This window comes from Cetorhinus maximus, chromosome 34 (assembly GCF_964194155.1).
Source record: "Cetorhinus maximus chromosome 34, sCetMax3.hap1.1, whole genome shotgun sequence".
Taxonomy (NCBI): domain Eukaryota; kingdom Metazoa; phylum Chordata; class Chondrichthyes; order Lamniformes; family Cetorhinidae; genus Cetorhinus; species Cetorhinus maximus.
Genome location: NC_135912.1, coordinates 534,070 through 558,356, shown reverse-complemented (window position 1 = coordinate 558,356; position 24,287 = coordinate 534,070). Strand labels below are relative to the sequence as shown.

Sequence of the window (24,287 nt, the reverse complement as noted above, 5' to 3'; positions counted from 1 at the left end):
TGATGGGTTTTGGGTATGTGTGTGTTGATGGGGTTTTGAGTATGTGTGTGTTGATGGAGTTTTGAGTATGTGTGTGTTTTGATGGGGTTTTGAGTATGTATGTGTTGATGGGGTTTTGAGTATGTGTGTGTTGATGGGGTTTTGAGTATGTGTATGTGTTGATGGAGTTTTGAGTATGTGTTTGCTGATGGGGTTTTGAGTATGTGTGTGTGTTCTATGTGTGTTGATGGGGTTTTGAGTACCTGTGTATGTGTTGATGGGGTTTTGAGTATGTGTGTGTGTTCTGTGTATGTGTTGATGGGGTTTTGAGTATGTGTGTCTGTTCTATGTGTGTTGATGGGGTTTTGAGTACCTGTGTATGTGTTGATGGGGTTTTGAATACCTGTGTATGTGTTGATGGGGTTTTGAGTATGTGTGTGTGTTCTGTGTATGTGTTGATGGAGTTCTGAGTATCTGTGTATGTGTTGATGGGGTTTTCAGTATGTGTGTGAGTTCTATGTGTGTTGATGGGGTTTTGAGTATCTGTGTGTGTGTTGATGGGGTTTTGAGTATGTGTGTGAGTTCTATGTGTGTTGATGGGGTTTTGAGTATCTGTGTGTGTGTTGATGGAGTTTTGAGTATACGTGTGTGTTCTATGTGTGTTGATGGGGTTTTGAGTACCTGTGTATGTGTTGATGGGGTTTTGAGTATGTGTGTGTTGATGGGGTTTTGAGTATGTGTGTGTTGATGGGGTTTTGAGTATATGTGTGTGTTCTATGTGTGTTGATGGGGTTTTGAGTACCTGTGTATGTGTTGATGGGGTTTTGAGTATGTGTGTGTTGATGGGGTTTTGAGTATGTGTGTGTTGTTGGGGTTTTGAGTATGTGTGTGTGTGTTGATGGGGTTTTGAGTATGTGTGTGTGTTCTGTGTGTGTGTTGATGGGGTTTTGAGTACCTGTGTATGTGTTGATGGGGTTTTGAGTATGTGTATGTGTTGATGGGGTTTTGAGTATGTGTGTGTGTTCTATATGTGTTGATAGAGTTTTGAGTACCTGTGTATGTGTTGATGGGGTTTTGAGTAATTGTGTGTGTTGATGGGGTTTTGAGTATGTGTATGTGTGTTGATGGGGTTTTGAGTATGTGTGTGTTGATGGAGTTTTGAGTATCTGTGTATGTGTTGATGGGGTTTTGAGTATGTGTGTGTGTTCTATGTGTGTTGATGGGGTTTTGAGTACCTGTGTATGTGTTGATGGGGTTTTGAGTATGTGTGTGTGTTCTGTGTATGTGTTGATGGAGTTCTGAGTATCTGTGTATGTGTTGATGGGGTTTTGAGTATGTGTGTGTGTTCTATGTGTGTTGATGGGGTTTTGAGTACCTGTGTATGTGTTGATGGGGTTTTGAGTATATGTGTGTGTTCTATGTGTGTTGATGGGGTTTTGAGTACCTGTGTATGTGTTGATGGGGTTTTGAGTATGTGTGTGTGTGTTGATGGAGTTTTGAGTATGTGTGTGTTGATGGGGTTTTGAGTATATGTGTGTGTTCTATGTGTGTTGATGGGGTTTTGAGTACCTGTGTATGTGTTCTGTGTATGTGTTGATGAGGTTTTGAGTATGTGTTGATGGGGTTTTGAGTATGTGTGTGTTGATGAGGTTTTGAGTATGTGTATGTTGATGGGGTTTTGAGTATGTGTGTGTGTTGATGGAGTTTTGAGTATGTGTGTGTTGATGGGGTTTTGAGTATGTGTGTGTTCTATGTATGTGTTGATGGGGTTTGAGAATCTGTGTATGTGTTGATGGGGTTTTGAATATGTGTGTGTTGATGGGGTTTTGAGTATGTGTATGTGTTCTGTGTATGTGTTGATGAGGTTTTGAGTGTGTGTGTGTTGATGGGGTTTTGAGTATGTGTGTGTGTTCTGTGTATGTGTTGATGGGGTTTTGAGTATCTGTGTATGTGTTGATGAGGTTTTGAGTATGTGTGTGTGTTCTATGTGTGTTGATGGGGTTTTGAGTACCTGTGTATGTGTTGATGGGGTTTTGAGTATCTGTGTATGTGTTGATGGGTTTTTGAGTATGTGTGTGTGTTCTGTGTATGTGTTGATGGAGTTTTGAGTATCTGTGTATGTGTTGATGGGGTTTTGAGTATGTGTGTGTGTTCTATGTGTGTTGATTGGGTTTTGAGTACCTGTATACGTGTTCTGTGTATGTGTTGATGGAGTTTTGAGTATCTGTGTATGTGTTGATGGGTTTTTGAGTATGTGTGTGTGTTCTATGTGTGTTGATGGGGTTTTGAGTACCTGTGTATGTGTTGTGTGTATGTGTTGATGGAGTTCTGAGTATCTGTGTATGTGTTGATGGGGTTTTGAGTATGTGTGTGTTGATGGAGTTTTGAGTGTCTGTGTATGTGTGTTGATGGGGTTTTGAGTATGTGTGTGTTGATGGAGTTTTGAGTATCTGTGTATGTGTGTTGATGGGGTTTTGAGTATATGTGTGTGTTCTGTGTATATGTTGATGGAGTTTTGAGTATCTGTGTATGTGTTGATGGAGGTTTGTGTATCTATGTGTGTGGATCTGTCTGTATTGATGAAAGTTTGTGGCTCTGTGTGTGGTTCTGTGTGTGTGTTGGTGGAGGTTTGTGTATGTGTTTGTGGATCTGTGTGTTTTGATGGAGGGTTTTGTAGGTGTGTGTGGATCTTTGTGTATACTGATGGAGGTTTGAGTATCTGTGTGGGTCTGTGTGTGTATTGGTATAGGTTTGTGTATGGGTCTGTGTGTGTGTTGGTATAGGTTTGTGTATGTGTGTGTATGGGTCAGTGTGTGTGTTGATGGAGGTTTTTGTATGTGGTGCATTCCTGTGTCTGTGCCGATGGAGGTTTGTGGACATGTGTACGTTTCTGCATGTGAGTTGATGGAGATTTGTGTACCTGTGTGTGTTTCTGTATGTGTGTCGATGGAGGTTTGTGCATGTGTGTGCATTCCTGTGTGTGTGTGTTGATGGAGATTTGTGTATGTGTGTGTCGATGGAGATTTGTGTACCTGTGTGCGTTTCTGTGTGTGTGTTGATGGAGATTTGTGTATGTGTGTGTCGATGGAGATTTGTGTATGTGTGTGTTGATGGAGGTTTGTGTATGTGTGTGTTGATGGAGATTTGTGTATGTGTGTGCATTCCTGTGTGTGTGTGTCAATGGAGATTTGTGTATGTGTGTTGATGGAGGTTTGTGTATGTGTGTGCATTCCTGTGTGTGTGTGTTGATGGAGATTTGTGTATGTGTGTGTCGATGGAGATTTGTGTAGGTGTGCTGATGGAGGTTTGTGTATGTGTGTGTTGATGGAGGTTTGTGTATGTGTGTGCATTCCTGTGTGTGTGTGTCGATGGAGATTTGTGTATGTGTGTGTCGATGGAGATTTGTGTATGTGTGTGTCGATGGAGATTTGTGTACGTGTGTTGATGGAGGTTTGTGTATGTGTGTGTCGATGGAGATTTGTGTATGTGTGTGTCGATGGAGATTTGTGTACGTGTGTTGATGGAGGTTTGTGTATGTGTGTGTTGATGGAGGTTTGTGTATGTGTGTGTCGATGGAGGTTTGTGTATGTGTGTGCATTCCTGTGTGTGTGTCGATGGAGATTTGTGTACGTGTGTGTCGATGGAGATTTGTGTATGTGTGTGCATTCCTGTGTGTGTGTGTCGATGGAGGTTTGTGTATGTGTGTGCCGATGGAGGTTTGTGTATGTGTGTGTCGATGGAGGTTTGTGTATGTGTGTGCCGATGGAGGTTTGTGTATGTGTGTGCCGATGGAGGTTTGTGTATGTGTGTGTCGATGAAGGTTTGTGTATGTGTGTGTCGATGGAGGTTTGTGTATGTGTGTGTCGATGGAGGTTTGTGTATGTGTGTGTCGATGGAGGTTTGTGTATGTGTGTGTCGATGGAGGTTTGTGTATGTGTGTGTCGATGGAGGTTTGTGTATGTGTGTGTCGATGGAGGTTTGTGTATGTGTGTGTCGATGGAGGTTGGTGTATGTGTGTGTCGATGGAGATTTGTGTACGTGTGTTGATGGAGGTTTGTGTATGTGTGTGTCGATGGAGGTTTGTGTACGTGTGTGTGTCGATGGAGGTTTGTGTATGTGTGTGTCGATGGAGGTTTGTGTATGTGTGTGTCGATGGAGGTTTGTGTATGTGTGTGTCAATGGAGGTTTGTGTATGTGTGTGTCGATGGAGGTTTGTGTATGTGTGTGTCGATGGAGGTTTGTGTATGTGTGTGTCAATGGAGGTTTGTGTATGTGTGTGTCGATGGAGGTTTGTGTATGTGTGTGTCGATGGAGGTTTGTGTATGTGTGTGCATTCCTGTGTGTGTGTGTCGATGGAGATTTGTGTACGTGTGTTGATGGAGGTTTGTGTATGTGTGTGTCGATGGAGGTTTGTGTACGTGTGTGTGTCGATGGAGGTTTGTGTATGTGTGTGTCGATGGAGGTTTGTGTATGTGTGTGTCGATGGAGGTTTGTGTATGTGTGTGTCGATGGAGGTTTGTGTATGTGTGTGTCGATGGAGGTTTGTGTATGTGTGTGCATTCCTGTGTGTGTGTGTCGATGGAGGTTTGTGTATGTGTGTGTTGATGGAGGTTTGTGTATGTGTGTGCATTCCTGTGTGTGTGTGTCGATGGAGGTTTGTGTATGTGTGTGTCGATGGAGGTTTGTGTATGTGTGTGCATTCCTGTGTGTGCGTGTCGATGGAGGTTTGTGTATGTGTGTGTCGATGGAGGTTTGTGTATGTGTGTGCATTCCTGTGTGTGTGTGTCGATGGAGGTTTGTGTATGTGTGTGTCGATGGAGGTTTGTGTATGTGTGTGCATTCCTGTGTGTGTGTGTCGATGGAGGTTTGTGTATGTGTGTGTCGATGGAGGTTTGTGTATGTGTGTGTCGATGTAGGTTTGTGTATGTGTGTGCCGATGGAGGTTTGTGTATGTGTGTGTCGATGGAGGTTTGTGTATGTGTGTGCCGATGGAGGTTTGTGTATGTGTGTGTCGATGGAGGTTTGTGTATGTGTGTGTCGATGGAGGTTTGTGTATGTGTGTGTCGATGGAGGTTTGTGTATGTGTGTGTCGATGGAGGTTTGTGTATGTGTGTGTCGGAGGTTTGTGTATGTGTGTGTCGATGGAGGTTTGTGTATGTGTGTGTCGCTGGTGGTTTGTGTATGTGTGTGTCCATGCATTTCACAAAATTGCTTTGAATGAAAATTCTTAACACCGACCTCACTGTCTCTCATTCAAGCATCCAGCTGTTTCTCAAATGGGTACCAGTGACCTGACCTCACTCAGCTCCTCTAGCCAGTTGACTCCAGTTATTCATCACTCCTAACTGTGTAAATATAATGCTCTCCTTTGCATCCCACACCCTGTACCCTCCTTGTCTGACAGACTTGTTCTGGCTTTTACATTCCCTGTCCTGTTAAATATCATAGCCGCTCTCTGACCTTTCTGCGTGACTAAAGGATTGTGACCTTCCCACTTATTCTCTCGAGACTAGACGTCCTGCTGATGGCCCTCATCCGCAGGGTGTGTGGCTCCCTTATGTTGTGACAACCCAAATTGCACACACTAGGTGCGATGTTTCAAAAGGGCCTTTTACAGCTCATATTCCCACTCCACAGTTGAACTGACTTTCACACAGAGACCGTGTACTCTGTTTGATAGGTTCATCGCTGATTCACACTGTTTAGGGACACAATGAATGATAAGCCAGTTCCTGGGGCTCTTTAGTAGATTCTGTTCCACCTTTGAAGTGCCTATTGCTCCTATTCATGTTTGTTCTGTTTTTTAAAACGTATTCATTCATGGGATGTGAACGCTGTTGGCAAGGCCAGCATGTCTTACTTACCCCTAATTGCCCATGAGAAGGTAGTGGTGACAACTGAGCATCTTGTTAGGCCATTTCGGGGGCAGTTAAGAGTCAACCACATTGCTGTGGGTCTGGAATCACATGTAGGCCAGACTGGGTAAGGACGGCAGATTTCCTTCCCTAAAGGACATTAGTGAACCAGATGAGGTTTTACGTCACTGATTCTAGTTTTTTGCATTCCAGATTTTATTTAGCTAATTGAATTTAAACTCTCCAGCTGCCGTGCTAGGATTTGAACTCCTGACTCTGGATTAAAAGTTGAGGAACATCATTACTATACTGCTGCACCTGCAAACTCAGAACCTTGCATTTTGCTGTATTAAACTTAATTTGCCACTGATTAGCCCAAATACTAACCCTGTCAAGCTCATAACTAGCTCCCTTTGAGCCCACGGTGCCCACTATTTTAATCCCCTGGTACCAAAACTGTAAACCCAGCTCACTAAATCATGGCAGGAAGGGGAAGGCTCCCAGTAAAGAACCCTGGAGCATTTCAACCCACCTCCAGTTCATTGCAGCCAAACCCATCTCACAGCTCTCCTCCCTTCCCTCACTCACAGGCCTGCTTTACTCTTCATATCCTCTGACCTTATTTTGTAAGGAAGTCTCTCATGTGGCACTTTATCAAAAGCCTTCTGGAAGTCAAGGTTAGGCTGACACCTCAGAAATGTCTTGCAATTGGTCAGACGGGGGTTTCCCTTCTGAAGGCTGTTTTTAGGCAAACATTCCACCATTCTACTCCTGATCACGGGTTCCATTTATCCCTAAACTTCAGCAAAAAGCGGCGATCAGTTCAGCACCGCATTGCTGTTTGTCGGAGTTTGCTGTGTGCAAATTGGCTGCCGTGTTTCCCACATGTGACAACAACAGTGACTACAGTTCATTGGCTGCAAAGGGGTTTGGGACATCCTGAGATTGTAGATGGGGCTGTAAAAAATAGTAGTCTCTCTTTAAAGTTGCTTACAATAGAAAAGTACAGTAGAGAAGGAGGCCATTCAGCCCATTGTGCCTGTGCTAGCTCGATGAAAGAGCTATCCAATTAGCCCGACTCCCCACCTCTTTCCCCATAGACCCGTAAACGCTCCTCTTCAAGTATTTATCCAATTCCCTTTGGAAAGTTCCTATTGAATATGCTTCCGCCGCCCTTTCAGGCAGCGCCTTCCAGATCACAACAACTCGCTGTGTAAAAAATAAACTGTTCTTCATCCATCTGCAGACTGCCCTAACTCTGCAATCTCTTGTTATTGACCCTCCTGACACTGGAAACAGTTCCCCCTTTTAAGGAGTGGCACATCTTACCCTCCCACGCCCTCCCCTCTCCCACATTCAGCACCATTGCTTCCTCATTTCAAATTGGGAGCGAATGGGAAGAAGACAAATCGATGAACTATCCGCCTTGGTGATTTCTTGTCCCAAAGCAATATGGAGAGATTAAAAAGTTAATTCTGTTGGGTGAGGTGCTCGATAGTTGAAGTTAATTGAAAGAAAGGTGAGCGCATAAGCACTTTCCTCAGTGACTGTGATAAAGCCATCCCAGTTTCACACTGTCTCAGCTACAAACCAAAAGGAATTGGTGCCTGAGGGGAAAAGTCCCCTTCCACCATTTTAATTCTGTCAGATTCTGTGGCTGTCTTGACGCTGTTCCAATTATATCTTCAAGGGGAATTAGCTGCCGCTGATGGGTCAGAGTTGGGTGTTGCGCTGAGGTTGAGAGCTCTTGGTCAAGCTGCCTTCTCAGGCCCAGGCTTTGCAGTTCCGCCATTGAGCGTGGGTTCTCAACTTTGACCTGTTGCCCTCGAGGAACGCCACCATGAGCCCAATAGCTCTCTGGGGCTGACGCAAAGTGAAGCATCATTTACTCTAAGAGAGTCATAGAGTTATACAGCACAGAAACAGGCCCTTCGGCCCATCGTGTCCGTGCCGGCCATCAAGCCCCTACCTATTCTAATCCCATTTTCCAGCACTTGGCCCGTAGCCCTGTATGCTATGACTCTCCAAGTGCTCATCTAAATGCTTCTTAAATGTTGTGAGGGTTTCTGCCTCTACCACCCCCTCAGGCAGTGAGTTCCAGATTCTAACCACCCTCTGGGTGAAAAAATGTTACCTCAAATCCCCTCTAAACCTCCTGCCCCTTACCTTAAATCTATGCCCCCTGGTTATTGACCCCTCCGCTAAGGGGAAAAGTCTCTCCCTGTCTACCCTATCTATGCCCCTCACAATTTTGTACACTTCATCAGGTCCCCCCTCAGCCTTCTCTGCTTTAAGGAAAACAACCCCAGCCTCTCCAGTCTCTCTTCATAGCCGAAACGCTCCAGCCCGGGCAACATCCTGGAGAATCTCCTCTGCACCCTCTCCAGTGCAATCACATCCTTCCTAGAGAGCTTCTGATACATTTGGTATGAAGAATGGGGAGATGCAATCTAAACTGAATTGTGCGATTTTAAAGGGGGTGCAGGGAACGAGGACCTGAGGGAGCATGTATGCAAATCTTTGAAGGCAGTTAAACAAAAAAGGCAAGGGGGTCCTTGGTTTTGCAATTTCTTGCTTTTGTACTCCATGCTTTATTGTCGCTGTCGCTGGGTCAAAATCCTGGAACTCCCTCCCTAACATGTGGGTGTACCTACACCACATGGACTGCAGCGGTTCAAGAAGGTGTCTCATCACCACCACCTTCTCAAGGGCAATAAAATGCTGGCCTAGCCAGCAAAGCCCATATCCCGTGAATCAATTTTTAAAAAAATCATCACTGGTTGGGCCTCATCTTGAGAATTACATCCAATTCTGGACTTTAGGAAGGATGTCAAGGCCTTGGAGAGGGTGCGGAGGACATGGTCCCAGGAGTGAGGGAGATCAGTTCATGTGGAGAGACTGGAGAAGAAGCTGGGATTGTTCTCCTTAGAGCAGGAAAGGTTAAGGGGGAGATTGAATTGAGGCGTTCAAAATCATGAGGGGTTTGGATAGAGTAAGTAAGGAGAAACTGTTTCCAGTGGCAGGAGGGTCGGTAACCAGAGGGACACAGATCCACAGAAATCAATCAAAGAACCAGAGAGAAGAAACCTACAAATTGGAGCCAGGCCGTCCAGGGGTGATGTCAGGAAGCACTTTCTCACACAGAGGGGAGCGGGAATCTGGAACTGTTGAGGCTGAGGACCAATTGAAGCTATCAAGACTGAGGTTGACTGTCTTTTATCGGTCAGGGTATTGAGGGATATGAGTCAAAGGCAGGGCAATGGAGTGCCATGATGGAATTGAATAGGGGGCGGTGATGGGGCAGTGGTATTGTCACTGGGCTGGTGATCTGAAAGCCCAGGGTAACACTCTGGGGACTCGGGTTCGGATCCCACGCCTGATGGTGGAATTTGAATCCAATAAAAATCTGGAATTAAAAAGTCCAATAATGACCACAAAACCATTGCCGATTGTCTTAAAAACCCATCTGGTTCACTAATGTCCACCAGGGATGGAAATCTGCCGTCCTTACCTAGTCTGGCTCTACATGTGACTCCAGACCCACAGCTCTTAAATGCCCCCTGAATAAAGGTAATTAGGGATGGGCTGGCCTTTGAATGAATCAAAAAATGTCGAGGGGCTGAATGGCCTCCTTTTGCTCTTTCCTCTTATTCACTCGCCTGGTGAAGTTCTGTTTCGCTCCTTCGCAGTTTAAGCATGGATCGTGCTCTGCCTAACTTGGAGTGGTGCTTCAGTTTGATTTTCGCTGTCTTTTGGATGAGACATGACACCGAGGCTCTGTCTGCCCGCTCAGGGGGATCCCGTGGCACTATTTCATAGAAGAGAAGGGAAGTCCTCCCCCGTGTCCCTGGCCAATATCACAGAACAGCAGATGATCTGAGTCATGCTGTTTGTGGGAGCTTGCTGTGCAATCATTGGCTGCCACATTTCCCACATTACAACAGTGACAACACATCACTGTTTGGCTGTAAAGTGCTTTAAGACATCCGGCGGTTGTGAAAAGCGCTATATAAATGCACATGTTCCTTTTTTGTTCATCTTTGCGTCAGGAGTAAGTCAGTGAAGGGGCAGAGAGCTGTACACCCATTACTGTACACCCATTACTGTACACCTATTACTGTACACCCATTACTGTACACCCGTTACTGTACACCCGTTACTGTACACCCGTTACTGTACACCCATTACTGTACACCCATTACTGTACATCCATTACTGTACACCATTACTGGATACCCGTTACTGTACACCTATTACTGTATTACTGTACACCTGTTACTGTATTACCGTATTACTGTACACCCATTACTGTACACCCATTCCTGTACACCCGTTACTGTACACCTGTTACTGTTTTACCGTATTACTGTACACCCATCGCTGTATACCCATTACTGTACACCTGTTACTGTACACCCATACTGTAATTGCATTACTGCACATCCATTACTGTACACCCATTGCTGTATTACTGTACACCCATTACTGTACACCCATTACTGTACATCTATTACTGTACACCCATTGCTGTACACCCATTACTGCATACTAATTACTGCGCACCCGTTACTGCACACCCATTACTGTACACTTGTTACTATGCACCCGTTACTGCACACCTGTTAATGTACACCCATTACTGTACACCCATTACTCTATACCCATTACCGCACATCCATTACTGAGTACCCGTTACTATATCCCATTGCTGTACACCCATTACTGTACACCTGTTACTGCACACCCGTTACTGTGCACTCATTGTGCACCCATTGCTGCACACCTGTTAATGTACACCCGCCACTGTATGCCCATTACTGTACACCATTATGTGAACCCATTACTGTACATCCAGTACTGTACACCCATTGTTGTACACCATTACTGTACACATGTTACTGTGCACCCATTACTGCGCACCCATTACTGTACACCATTATATGCACCCAGTACTGTATACCCAGTACTGTACACCATTACTGTGCAACATTACTGTACACTCATTACTGTAAACCATTACTGTACACCCATAACTATACACCCATAACTGTACACCCATAACTGTATACCCATAGCTGTATACCCATAACTGTGCACCCATTACTGCACACCCATTATTGCATATCCATTACTGTACACCCTTATTGTACACACTTTACTGTATATCCATTACTGTGCACCACCACAGTACACCATTACTGTACACCAATTACACCAAGTTAAAAGGCTCAGAGAGTCGGTGCAGACGCGATGGGCTGAATGGCCTTCTCCTACACAGTAACGGTTCTGTGAATCTGAAAGAGTGGGAGACGGAGGGGGAAATTGTGTGGGGAGAGAGTGAGGGGAGAGGGTGTAGAGAGTAGTGAGAGAGAGGGGAGGGAGTACAGGGAGAGGGGGCAGTGAGTGAGGGGAGAGGGGGTAGAGAGTGAGGGGAGAGGGGGTAGAGAGTGAGGGGAGAGGGGGTAGAGAGTGAGGGGAGAATGGGGGCAGAGAGTGAGGGGAGAGGGGGTAGAGGGTGCAGGGGCGAGAGGGGCAGAGTGTACGGGGAAAGTGGGCAGAGAGTGCAGGGGCGAGGGGGAGAGAGTGTGTGGGCAAATGGGGGGAGAGAGTGTGGAGGTAGGGGTGGGAGAGGGGGAGAGAGTGTGGGGAGGGGGTAGAGTGCGGGGTGGGGCAGAGAGCGTGGGGAGAGGGGTCAAAGAGTGCATGGGGAGGTGGGTAGAGAGCATGGGGAGGGAGAAGAGTTTGGGGAGGGGGAGAGAGAGTGGGGAGGGGGAGAGAATACATGGGGGGGTCAGAGTGTGCTTGGAAGGGGGTGGAGAATGTGGGGAGAGAGAGGAGAAGGGAGGGGGGAAAGAGTGGGGGGAGAGAGGAGGAGGGACAGGGAGGGAGTGTGGGAAGAGGGGTGGAGGGACTGCAGGGAGAGATTGCGTGGAGAGTGGGGAGAACGGGGGAGAGAGTGCGGGTAGAGCTGGGGAGACAGTGCGGGGAGAGAATGCGGGGAGAGCTGGGGAGACAGTGCGGGGAGAGTCGGGGAGACAGTCCGGGGAGAGAATGCAGGGAGAGCTGGGGAGACAGTGCGGGGAGAGCTGGGGAGACAGTGCGGGGAGAGCAGGGGAGACAGTGCAGGGAGAGCTGGGGAGACAGCGCGGGGAGAGCTGGGGAGACAGCGCGGGGAGAGCTGGGGAGACAGCGCGGGGAGAGCTGGGGAGACAGCACGGGGAGAGCTGGGGAGAGCTGGGGAGACAGTGCGGGGAGAGCTGGGGAGACAGCGCGGGGAGAGTGGGGGAGACAGTGTGGGGAGAGCTGGGGAGACAGCGTGGGGAGAGCTGGGGAGACAGCGCGGGGAGAGCTGGGGAGACAGCGCGGGGACAGCTGGGGAGACAGTGCGGGGAGAGCGGGGGAGACAGCGTGGGGAGAGCTGGGGAGACAGCGTGGGGAGCAGAAGGAGTAGGGATGGAGGAGAAAGGGAAGAGGGACAGGATGAAGAGAGCAAGGGTGATGGGGGGACGGAGGTGCAGGAGAGGAGAGGGGCCAGGGAGTGTCAGCATTTGCTTCGGGGAGAGCAAGTCACTTTAAATTTAATACTGCTTGAGACCTGCATTTTGACAGATGCTGGATGGCTCCAGCTTAGTAATCTATGTCTCTGGGTGAATGAATAATATAACTCCCCATTTGAACCCCAGGTTATCCTGACTCATTATAGGACAGCTTTGCACTAATTGCACCATGTTTCACAGTGTGTTATCTCCCCATTCCCACTGAGACAAGACGCTCTGAAGCTATGGGCAATCCTCACTTGGCCCTCTAGCTCCTGAAACAGTGCAATCAGCGAAATAAAGCCAATATTAAGGCTGATAGTTTGAATGTACAATGATGATTGCTTGTCCAACTCCCCTAAAACTTGTCTTATGGGGAGAGATTGAGCGGTTTAGGCCTATACTCGCTAGAGTTTAGAAGGATGAGAGGAGACCTAATTGAGGTATATATGATGCTAAAGGCGATAGACAAAGTAGACATGGAGCAGATGTTTCCCCTTCTGGGGCATTCCAGAACGAGATGCCATAGTTTTAGGCTAAGGGGTGGTAGATTTAAATCAGAGATGAAGAGGAATTACTTTTCCCAAAGGGTGGTGAATCTGTGGAATTCACTACCTCAGAGTGCAGTGGATGCCGGGACGCTGAATAAATTTAAGGAGGAGATAGACAGATTTTTAATTAGTAATGGGTTGAAAGGTTATGGGGAGAGGGAGGGAAATTGGAGTTGAGGCCAAAATGAGATCAGCCATGATTGTATTGAATGGCAGGGCAGGCTCGAGGGGCCGAATTGCCTACTCCTGTTCCTAGCTCTTATGTTCTTATGTTCTAAAACTCTCAGTTTGTGCTATGTTATCCCAGGCACTTTACCCCACATGCAGGGCTGTTGGGAATGTGCTGGCCATTTGACCCCGTAGGGGGTCAGTCAAACTACATGCTGCCACTGACCTGAGCAGGCCCTGTGGTGTAGGCCTTGTTGTAGGCCCTGTGTTGTGGGCCTTGAACGTAGGCCCTGTGTTGTGGGCCTTGAACGTAGGCCTTGTGTTGTGGGCCTTGAACGTAGGCCCTGTGTTGTGGGCCTTGAACGTAGGCCCTGTGTTGTGACACACCTCAAACAGAGCAGCTAAACATCATTCACTTGAGAAACCAATTTCACTGGCTCGTCCCTGAGTTGGGTCAGTCGTTTCTTTCAGGATTTGACAGGAAACCTCAGTTGCTATTGGCTGAGTGGGCGGCTCAGCAGATGACGGGAGCTCAAGTCAGGAGTCTGAAAACCCAGGCCTCTGTTGCCATGGAAGCAGGCATCCTCGAAGACTATTTTGACAATCCTTCCCCCTCACCCTTCCACCCACGCCTAATTTAAATGGTTTTCCTACACAAATCTTTGCCTAATGTTTCAGGGAGAATCAACAGTTTAATCTGTTGCCTAGACAATTCCAACGGAAGGATTTTTTTTTTTTTGCAAGTTAATCTAATTGTTTTGGGTATATTCCTTGCGCTATCTCTGCATGTCTGACTCATGCCTCCTCCATTTCTGTGCTGATGAGGCGCAACGCAGCTTAGTCATTTAACGCTCTCGAGCCAGGAGCTTGACCAGTGGCTTGGCTCAGCCAACTGCCCCTCCACCTGACCAAGCCTGGGAGGACATGTTCCTGGTGGACGTTTCATCATGTGACCTTCTCCCGATGGTTATTTTTTTCTCTCTCCAGGAGCTAACCTTGCATTTCCCGGACAACCCTGATATATTTGTCGTTCCCTATCGACACGCCTAGTTGAGATATTCGAGCACATTGCGCCCCCCACCCCACCCCACCCCGGCCCTGACCCAGGGCCTATACCGTTCCAGTGGTAAAGCATGCACAGCACCGCATGGCCGCCATTTTGAAGAAGAGCTGAGGCGGTTCTTCCCCGGTGCCCGGGTGCGAGAATTTATCCCTCAACCAACATCGGTTAAAAAAAAAATTGACCTGGTGTTAGGTCAAATTTTGCTGGTTAAAGCTTCTGTGCAGCACCTTGGGACATTTGACTACACTAAAGGCGCTAGATAAATGCAGGACGTTGTTGGCCGTGCTTGCATCGCTTGGGCCACCAGAAATGTCTGGACTGTTTTGAGAAGCGATGCGAATATTTTTTTCCCACTGTCAGCAGCACCCAGGACCCTGACCCTGACCCTGATGCCTAAGCACAGGGCGTGGCTGTGTGAGGTTGGACTGAGCACAGGATGGGGGTTGGGCAGTTTTGCTCCCCCCCCCACTCCCCCTCTCCCCACCTTGTCCATGGAAAATCGATAAGTTGACGCTATCTAAGCTGATGTGAAATGCAAGGATAGAAATGGAAGCAGGCCACGTTTGACAGAGGTGTTTGAAATCACGAAGGATTTCGAGAGAGTGAATTGGGAGGGGCTGATTCTTTACACACTGGGCCCCGCACTTTAGGAAGGATGTTGAGGCCTTGGAGGCGGAGTGGAGGAGATTTACCCAGAATGGAACCAGGGATGATGTGGAGGGAGACTGGACTGGAGAAGCCAGGATTGTTCTCCTTAGAGCAGAGAGGTTTAAGGGGGAGATTGAATTGAGGTGTTCAAAATCAGGAAGGATTCTGATTGAGTAAATGAAGACAAGCTGTTCCAAGGGGCAGGAGGGTCGGTAACCAGAGGGACACAGATCGAAAGTGATTGGGAAAAGGACCAGGTGGGGGAGATGAGGAAAGATTTTTTTTGACACAGCAAGTTGTTGTGATCTGGAAGGCGCTGCCTGAAAGGACGGCGGAAGCAGATTCAATAGGAACTTTCAAAAGGGAATTGGATCAATAGCTGAAGATGAAGGATTTGCAGGACCATGGGGGGGTGGGAAGGGGACCAACTGGACCAGTATAGGTGCGATGGATCGAATGGCCTCTTTTTATGCATACTTTTGAATACTATGACCGATTACAATACTGTGCCTTACACACTTTCCAGGACGTGTATCACTGGACAGTAATCAGAGACAGGAACCCTGGCTAATTTCCCCTCTCTCTCTAATCCAGGGATCACTAGACAGTGATCAGGAGCAGGAACCCTGGCTGATTTCCCCTCTCTCTCTAACCCAGGGATCACTAGACAGTGATCAGGAGCAGGAACCCTGGCTGATTTCCTCTCTCTCTCTAACCCAGGGATCACTGGACAGTGATCAGGAACAGGAACCCTGGCTGATTTCCCCCCTCTCTCTCTCTAACCCAGGGGTCACTGGACAGTGATCAGGAGCAGGAACCCTGGCTGTTTTCCCCTCTCTCTCTCTCTAACCCAGGGGTCACTGGACAGTGATCAGGAGCAGGAACCCTGGCTGATTTCCCCTCTCTCTCTAACCCAGGGATCACTGGACAGTGATCGGGAGCAGGAACCCTGGCTGATTTCCCCTCTCTCTCTAACCCAGGGATCACTGGACAGTGATCAGGAGCAGGAACCCTGGCTGATTTCCCCTCTCTCTCTAACCCAGGGGTCAGTGGACAGTGATCAGGAGCAGGAACCCTGGCTGATTTCCCCCCCTCTCTCTCTTTCTCTAACCCAGGGATCACTGGGCAGTGATCAGGAGCAGGAACCCTGGCTGATTTCCCCTCTCTCTCTATCCCAGGGATCACTGGACAGTGATCAGGAGCAGGAACCCTGGCTGATTTCCCCTCTCTCTCTAACCCAGGGGTCACTGGACAGTGATCAGGAGCAGGAACCCTGGCTGATTTCCCCTCTCTCTCTAACCCAGGGATCACTGGACAGTGATCAGGAGCAGGAACCCTGGCTGATTTCCCCTCTCTCTCTCTAACCCAGGGGTCACTGGACAGTGATCAGGAGCAGGAACCCTGGCTGATTTCCCCTCTCACTCTGACCCAGGGATCACTGGACAGTGATCAGGAGCAGGAATGATTATCGAGCTGGTTGTTCTGGAGATTTGCTCCTCATAGAGTGGGGGTTACTGGAACAGAGTAACAGAGGTGCCTGTGGTGGCGAGAGAAGGGTGTGGTTGGCCATCAGCCTCTGGAGGGGCTGACATTTTGTAATGTATAACCTCTTGGTGGGAAAGGACTGTCTCTCTTTGGAGATGTGTTTATCAATTTTGCAGCGATTGGTTTCTGTGGTCATGCGCTGGTATAGAATGCCTCCGATCTGGGAGCTGCTAGCACTGGATAATGCATTGAAACCTGTTGCCCACAGGGAACCATTAACACTTTTCACCCAAGGTGGACACCTGGAGAGTGCGTGCAGACACCTTCAGCAGTGACAGAGACACTTCAGCCTTGTGTTCTTAGCATGTTCCACATTTTCAGTGATAGTTAAGACAAGGTGTGCAAGCACAGCAAGAATACTAAGTCAGGCTGGCACACAAATGGCGATGTCAGCTTTGCGGGCAATGCCAGCTGGGACTGTAAGACTTTAATCTTGTTGCTGTAGGGCTGCGCTCTCAAAGACAAACCTCATCTCTAAGTAGCTTTCAGCCCCAGATCCAGTGCCCCAGTGTCAATAACCCACAGCCCATTCAGCCCGGAATCCAAAGGCTGAGAGTTCAAACCCCATTTCAGGGACTTGAGCACAAAATCTGTGGTGCTCACCCCAACAGTGCAGCACTCCTTCAGCACTGACCCTCCAATGGTGTGGCATCCCTCAGTACTGACCTCGCAGTGCTCACTTAGTACTGACCCTCCGACAGTGCAGCACTCTCTCAGTACTGACCCTCCGACAGTGCAAACCTCCCTCAGCACTGACCCTCCGACAGTGCAGCACTCCCTCGATACTGACCCTCTGAGAATGCAGCACTCCCTCAGTACTGACCCTCCAACAGTGCAGCACTCCCTCAGTACTGACCCTCTGACAGTGCAGCACTCCCTCAGTACTGACTCTCCGACAGTGCAGCACTCCCTCAGTACTAACCCTCTGACAGTACAGCACTCCCTCAGTACTGACCCTCTGACAGTGCGGCACTCCCTCAGTACTGACCCTCTGAGAATGCAATGTTCATTGTTGCCAATTGTGCCTGTGCTGGATCTTTGAATGGTCTCCCCCTTTCCCCTTGACCCTGCAGATACAAATAAACTATCTCCTCTAGTGGGGGACAGTCCAGAACACGGGGGCAGAACCTTCAAATTGGAGCCAGGCCGTTCAGGTATGATGTCAGGAAACACTTCTTCTCATAAAGGGGAGTGGGAATCTGGAACTCTCCCCCACTCCCCAGCCAAAAACAAGCTATCGAGGCTGGAGGTCAATTGGAAATTTCAAAACTGAGACTGATAGATTTTTGTTGGGTAAGTGGATTAAGGGTTACAGAGCCAAGCCATGTAGATGGAGTTAAAATACAGATCAGCCAAGGAAAAACAGAATGGTAGAAAAGGCTGAAGGTGTGGAATGACCTCCTCCTGTTGCTATTTAATTCCAGTGGAAGGATTGCACTCTCCCAGTGACCCTGCATTGATTTTAATTCACTAACTGTGAAGCAGCTATTCAATAAAGAATGTTCTCAGTAATGAGCTATGCCATATTATTAGTTGCTTCCTACCTGTTAAGCATTTCTTTCCCACCAATTCCATCGTCTGTGTCACAGAAAACGCGGAATCAGATATCCACAAGTGATTCTGGTCCAGAATCACCATCAGTGAATTCACACTCCGTCTTCCACTGTCATTGGCTAGAATATCAACCGAACCCCTCGATTAGATTCCAGTCTGTAACTCACTCCCGGGTATCTGTTATTCTATATATAAACGCCCGAACCCCTCGATTAGATTCCAGTCTGTAACTCACTCCCGGGTATCTGTTATTCTATATATAAACCATCCGAACCCCTCGATTAGATTCCAGTCTGTAACTTGCCCCCGGGTATCTGTTATTCTATATATAAACCCTCCCGAACCCCTTGATTAGATTCCAATCTCTAACTCACTCCCGGGTATCTGTTATTCAATATATAAACCCCCTGAACCCCTTGATTAGATTCCAGTCTGCAACTCACTCCTGGGTATCTGTTATTCAATATATAAACTCTCCAAACCCCTCGATTAGATTTCAGTCTGTAACTCATTCCCGGGTATCTGTTATTCTATATATAAACCACCCACGCTCCTCGATTAGATTCCAGTCTGTAACCGCTCCTGGGCATCTGTTATTCTATGTATAAACCACCAAAACTCCTAGATTAGATTCAAGTCTGTAACTCACTCTTGGGTTTTTGTTCTATATATAAACCCCCCGAACCCCTCGATTAGATTCCAGTCTGTAACTCACTCCTGGGTATCTGATATTCTATATATAAACCCCCCGAACGCCTCGATTAGATTCCAGTCTGTAACTCATTCCTGGGTATCTGTTATTCTATATATAAACCCCCCGAACCCCTCGATTAGATTCCAGTCTGTAACTCACTCCTGGGTATCTGCTATTCTATATAAAAACCACCCCGAACCCCTCGATTAGATTCCAACCTGTAACTCACTCCTGGGTATCTGTTATTCTATATATAAACCTCCCAAACCCCTCGATTAGATTCCAGCCTGCAACCCGCTCCCAGGTATCTGTTATTCTATATATAAACCCCACCGAACCCCTCGATTAGATTCCAGCCGGTAACTCACTCCCGGGTACCTTTTATTCTATGCACCCTTATAAATATCAGACATGTAGGTTGGGGGAGAGGAGGGGTTGTGGATGGAGGCCATTGGCCCATATGATGACACTTCCAAGAATATGCCCAACCAGACTTTAGCAGCCTAAGGGAGGAGGAAGTGTGTATTAAGTCAAGGGATTTGGAACTGACCAGAGAGAGAGTAAAGGTTTGGAAGTGTTGATGGATCAACTTTTAATTGCAGAAATCCCTTCATGATCAGGAGACAGATCCACCCTCACTTGGACATTGAGAGAGATAAGCAGGGAATCTGTGGAGCTCTGATGGGTTGCCCAAGTCGGGACTGGTTTTACATGGCTCACAATGTACTGGTGAAGGAGGGAATGGAAATAGAAGCTAATAACTGTCACCCCATAAGGAAGAGAGGGGAAATCAGAGGGAGATTTATCCCAGAGACCTGAGTGCCATTCTTCCTTCAGCCACTTGAGAAGACCCCATGAAAGGAGTGAATGTTTTCCTGTTCTATCTCGGACCCTCTCAGTTACAGATAGTGCTGTGTCCTGGGACACTGGGAAATTGGGGAAAATACAGGCCATTCATAACCTACCGTAAAATTACAGTGAAAGTGCAGAACCGGTAACCTTTAAGCCTTCGGGGTTTATTTTGTTCCATCGTTCTCATCAAGGTGCTGGAGAAGGTGCAAAGAAAGATTGATGAGGATGATGCAAGAACTGAGAGGGTTTGCGAATCAGGAGGGATCCAATGGACTTGGACTCTTTCCTCGAGGGCAGAGAAGAGTGAGACGATGACCTAATAGAGGTCATTAGGATTATGGAATTATTTTATGGGGTAGGCATAGCAGAGAAAATGTTTCCACTTGCAGGGAAGGCTAGGACCAGGTGAGAAAGGGATGGAAGGATATGCTGAGGGGGTGAGATGAAGAGGGGGTGGGAGAAGGCTCGTGTGGGGAACATACGCCAGCACAGAGCAGTTGGGCTGAATGGCCTGTTAGATTCGATGACTACCTAAGTAAAATGGCTCCCGATACTAAAGGACTAAAGTGCCTCCATAGTCTTGGCTGTCTCCCCGAGTGAAAGAGACTAGCTGTAATTTTGTTCAAATGGTAATTATTGCCATGAACCCAGGATCCTTAATCCAGTTATCCATCCTGTCAAACAATCCCTCTCCCTCATGGCACTTTTAGTGGTTTCTATGGAGTAACCACGGAGACTGTTGCCTTAGAGACTGCTCTTTAAAGAATACAGAATTCCAGTCTGTGTCGAAGGAGTAGAATCAATTTTTTTTTAATGTTATGCTAATGTTTTGAATGTTCCGTCAACATTTGAAGTTAGCTCCCAGGGATTCTTCCAAGTGATGCTTAATTCAGAAATTAGCATTCAAAACAAAATTGAGATTCCAGTTTGTTTTCCTTCTTTTGAGATGCAACAATCTGCACCCAGTTTTCTCCCCTTTTCAGAAAGCATTGACTGCTGTTAGGGTGAAGCTCTCTTGACGTTCGAAACACTCAGATTCTCACCCAGAGTGTTCAGGATGTGAGATTCCCCGGGACTGAGCATCGACAGCCTTCTTCCCATCTCTCCATCCTGTAGCTTCTTTTTCATCTTCCATCTTCTTCCCTTTTTTTCTCCTCCCTCTCCCTGTTTTTCTGGCTCGATCTGTGTCATCCTCTGTCTCTATATGCATCTCTCTCTCTCTCTCCCTCTTTCTCATTAACTCTTTCTGTCTATTTCAAATCCTCGACCTGCTGTGTGTGTCTCTCTCTCTGTCTCTCTCCCTTGTTTCTCACTGTCTCCATCTGCCTCTTTCTCTCCATCTCTCTGTCTCTGCCTCTCTTTCTCTCTCTCTGCCTGTGTGTCTCTCCCTCTCTCTCTCTGTCTCTCTCTCTGTGTGTCTCTGTCTGTCTGTCTCTCTTTCTCTGCCTCTGTCTCTCTCTTTCTCTCTCTCTGCCTGTGTGTCTCTCCCTCTCTCTCTCTCTCTCTGTCTCTGTCTCTCTCTCACTCTCCTCACTTCTTCTTGTTTTGGCCCTTTCTCTCTTCCCCAATCCTATCTTTTTCTTTTCTCTCTATCTTACATAAGAATTAGGAGCTGGGTTAGGCCATTCAGCCCCTCGGGCCTGCTCCACCGTTTGATAAGACCATGGCTGATCTGATTATGAACTGAACTCCACACTCCTGTCTGCCCTCTATATCCATTGACTCCTTTCTCAATCAGGAATGTATCTAACTCAGCCTTAAAAATATTCAATGACCTTGTCTCTACCATCCTCGGAGGAAGAGAATTCCACAGACTAATGACCCACTGAGAGAAAAAAATTTCTCCTCATCTCCGTCTTAAGGGGGAGACCCCTTATTTTTGAACTGTGTCCCCTCGTTTTACTCTTTCCCACAAGGGGAAACACCCTCTCAGCATCCACCCTGTCAACTCCCCTCAGGATCTTATATGCTTCAATAAGATCCCCTCTCATTCTTCTAAACTCCAATGGATACAGGCCCAGCCTGTCCAACCTTTCCTCATAGGATAACCTCCCATCCCACCTCTTCCCAGGAATGAGTCGGGTGAACCTTCTCTGCACTGCTTTTTGCTCCATCCTTCCTATTCTCTCCTTGCAAATCCTTCCCTCCCTCTCCATCTGTCCTTAATTCTGTCCCCCCCATTCATTCTATCTGTCTCCATTTTCTCAATCACTTTCTCTCTCCCTATTTTCCACCCCAGCTTTTCTGCAACCTCTCGAGTTCCTTCTAACTTGTCTCCACTCTCTCACTCTACCTTTCTTTCTGTCCCCCAGCTTTCTGTTTTGCTTTCTTCACCCTGGTCACGCCTATCCCAGCGCTGACTGGGGTTGTACTGTGACCTCCTTGACCCTGCATGGCTAGGGGGCGACCCATTGACAAACTGAGCTGAGGGTTCATCAAAGTAGACCCATCTGTGTGAAATTGGAGCCTGAAAATCCAATCATTAACCTCAATGGTGAGCAGTATTGAATGTGTGACCCCTGGGGTTAAAGGTGACGGGCAGCGAGTGCTTTGGCTGCAGATTACCATTTCTTAAGGCCAAGAGGTGATACCTCATCGACTGCAGGAATATGACAAAGGGCAAGTTCAGCTCAAATATGTGGACTGCCGGGGAATGAACCAGCCTCTGTTTGACAACAGCAGGTCTAAGAGGTCAGAACTAATTTAATTATTGGCTCAGAATTTTCTGGATTGGGGCATCTCGCGGCAAGTGCTTTTATTACCCTTCAGCTCAAAGGTTTTGTTCTTTTTATTCGTTCATGGGATGTGGGCGTTGCTGGCTGGGCCGGCATTTATTACCCAAGCCCTAACTGCCCTGGAGAAGGTGGTGGTGAGCTGCCTTCTTGATTCCCGCAAATTGCTGGGAATGTGAGGCAACAACGGCACGGCTAGAGTAACGGAGATCTCTGGGATCTCAGTGAATGACAGCCTTTCTCTTCAACCAGCGAGACTGAGATAGAAACAGGAGGACAATGGAGAAAGAAATTGGGTGAATTGGGAGTCAATGCGGGTACAGAAAGAGAAATATAGCGAGTGAAAGAAGAAATTGGAAAGAGAGAGAACAAAAATGAGGGAAAAAATGCAAAGTGCATTGAAAATCGTAAGTGTCAAGATGAAATGAACTGAGTTCAGATAAAGAACTGGATAATGATTAGGCTGATGGAGAGAAACTGTTTCCTCTGGTGGCGATACTCTAGAACAAGAAGGAAGAACTTCAAAATTAGAGCCAGGTAGTTCAGGGGTGATGTGAGGAATACTTCTTCACAAAAAGGGGAGTGGAAATCATCCGCTCCTGGATGAAGGTGGGTGTAAATGCTTTGGCCTTATCTTTTGCACTGATGTGCTGATCCCAGCCAACATTGAGCATAAGAATGATTTTGTGGAGCCTCTTTCTCCGGTTAATTATCCACCACCGTCAAACTGGATGAGTGTTCGTCTTATACTCTGTTGTTTAAAGCTGTGGACAGAAGCAACTTTGGATCTACGTTTAAAACTCTGCTGCCCGTGTCCTAACTCACATCAAGTCCCGTTCTCCTCCCACCCTCTGTGCTCGCTGACCAACACTGACCCCCAGTTCAGTCATGTTTTAGTTTGAAAGTTCTGATCCTCCTTTACAAATCCCTCCATGGCCTCATTCCGCCTCCTATCTCTGTAACCTCCTCCGGTCCCTACAACCCTCCCTATCCCTGTAACCTCCTCCAGCCCCTACAACCCTCCCTATCGCTGTAACCTCCTCCAGCCCTTACAACCCTCCATATCTCTGTAACCTCCTCCAGCCCCTACAACCCTCCCTATCTCTGTAACCTCCTCCAGCCCCTACAACCCTCCCTATCCCTGTAACCTCCTCCAGCCCCTACAACCCTCCCTATCTCTGTAACCTCCTCCAGCCCCGACTACCCTCCCTATCCCTATAACATCTTCCAGCCCCTATAAGCCCCCCAATATCTGTAACCTCCTCCAGTCCCTAACCCCCTCCCTATCTTTGTAACCTCCTCCAGCCCCTACAAACCTCCAAAATCTCTGCACTCCTCCACTCCTGATCTCTTATACATCACTCGGTTCCCATCGCTCCACCATCGGCGGCCGTGCCTTCAGCTGCCTGGGGCCCTAAGCTCTGGAATTCCCTCCCTAAACCTCTCCAACTCTTTCTCTCCTCCATAAAAATGCTTCTTAAAAGCTTGGGACATTTCATTATCTTAAAGGCTCTATATCAATGCAAGTTGCTGTTGTTGGCCGAGGCAGCATCTGAAGAACTAATTTGGACACAGTGAAGACACAAACTCTCTGTCTAACAAGTGGCTTCTCTAACTGGCAAGCCCACTTGTGCTAACTGTGTTCTTCATGCAGCCTGTCTAATTAAGGTCAGAACATTGTTTGTAGACACAGATCACTCTTGCCGTGAGAATGACTACGTTGTATTGAGCTCGGCCCCAGGGCTCCTTGATTGGCAACCCCCGGTGGGAACTGTGTGTAAGGTCATGACTGCAGGGAGTTCTGATTTTGAGCTGGCAGCTCACTGAGTCAAGCTGTCATTTCGATTGTATTCTAAGGTGTGCATTTTTAAAAAAAAACGCAGCCTCCATTTGTTTGCTTTCACTAGGAGGGAGCACTCGGGTATCCAATCTGCGAGTGATGTTGAGGGTTCACGATAGACGATATCTTGAATTGTGCTGTGTGAGGGCTGAATCACAAGCCAATGTGTGCCATCCAATTGCCAGGCACCCTCACCCACCATAAGCAGCGATTGTGGAGCAAGATTCTCAGCTGGTTTTCTCTCTCTGAAGGCTTGCCTGGATGTACTGA

At 47.5% G+C, this 24,287-nt stretch overlaps 1 protein-coding gene across 4 annotated transcripts in view; it reads left to right on the top strand.

The window, feature by feature from the left end:
- The window catches only part of LOC144671738 (disks large homolog 4), a 308,940-nt gene that overhangs the window by 229,344 nt on the left and 55,309 nt on the right, over positions 1-24,287 (top strand). The gene's annotated exons all lie outside the window — the stretch shown is intronic.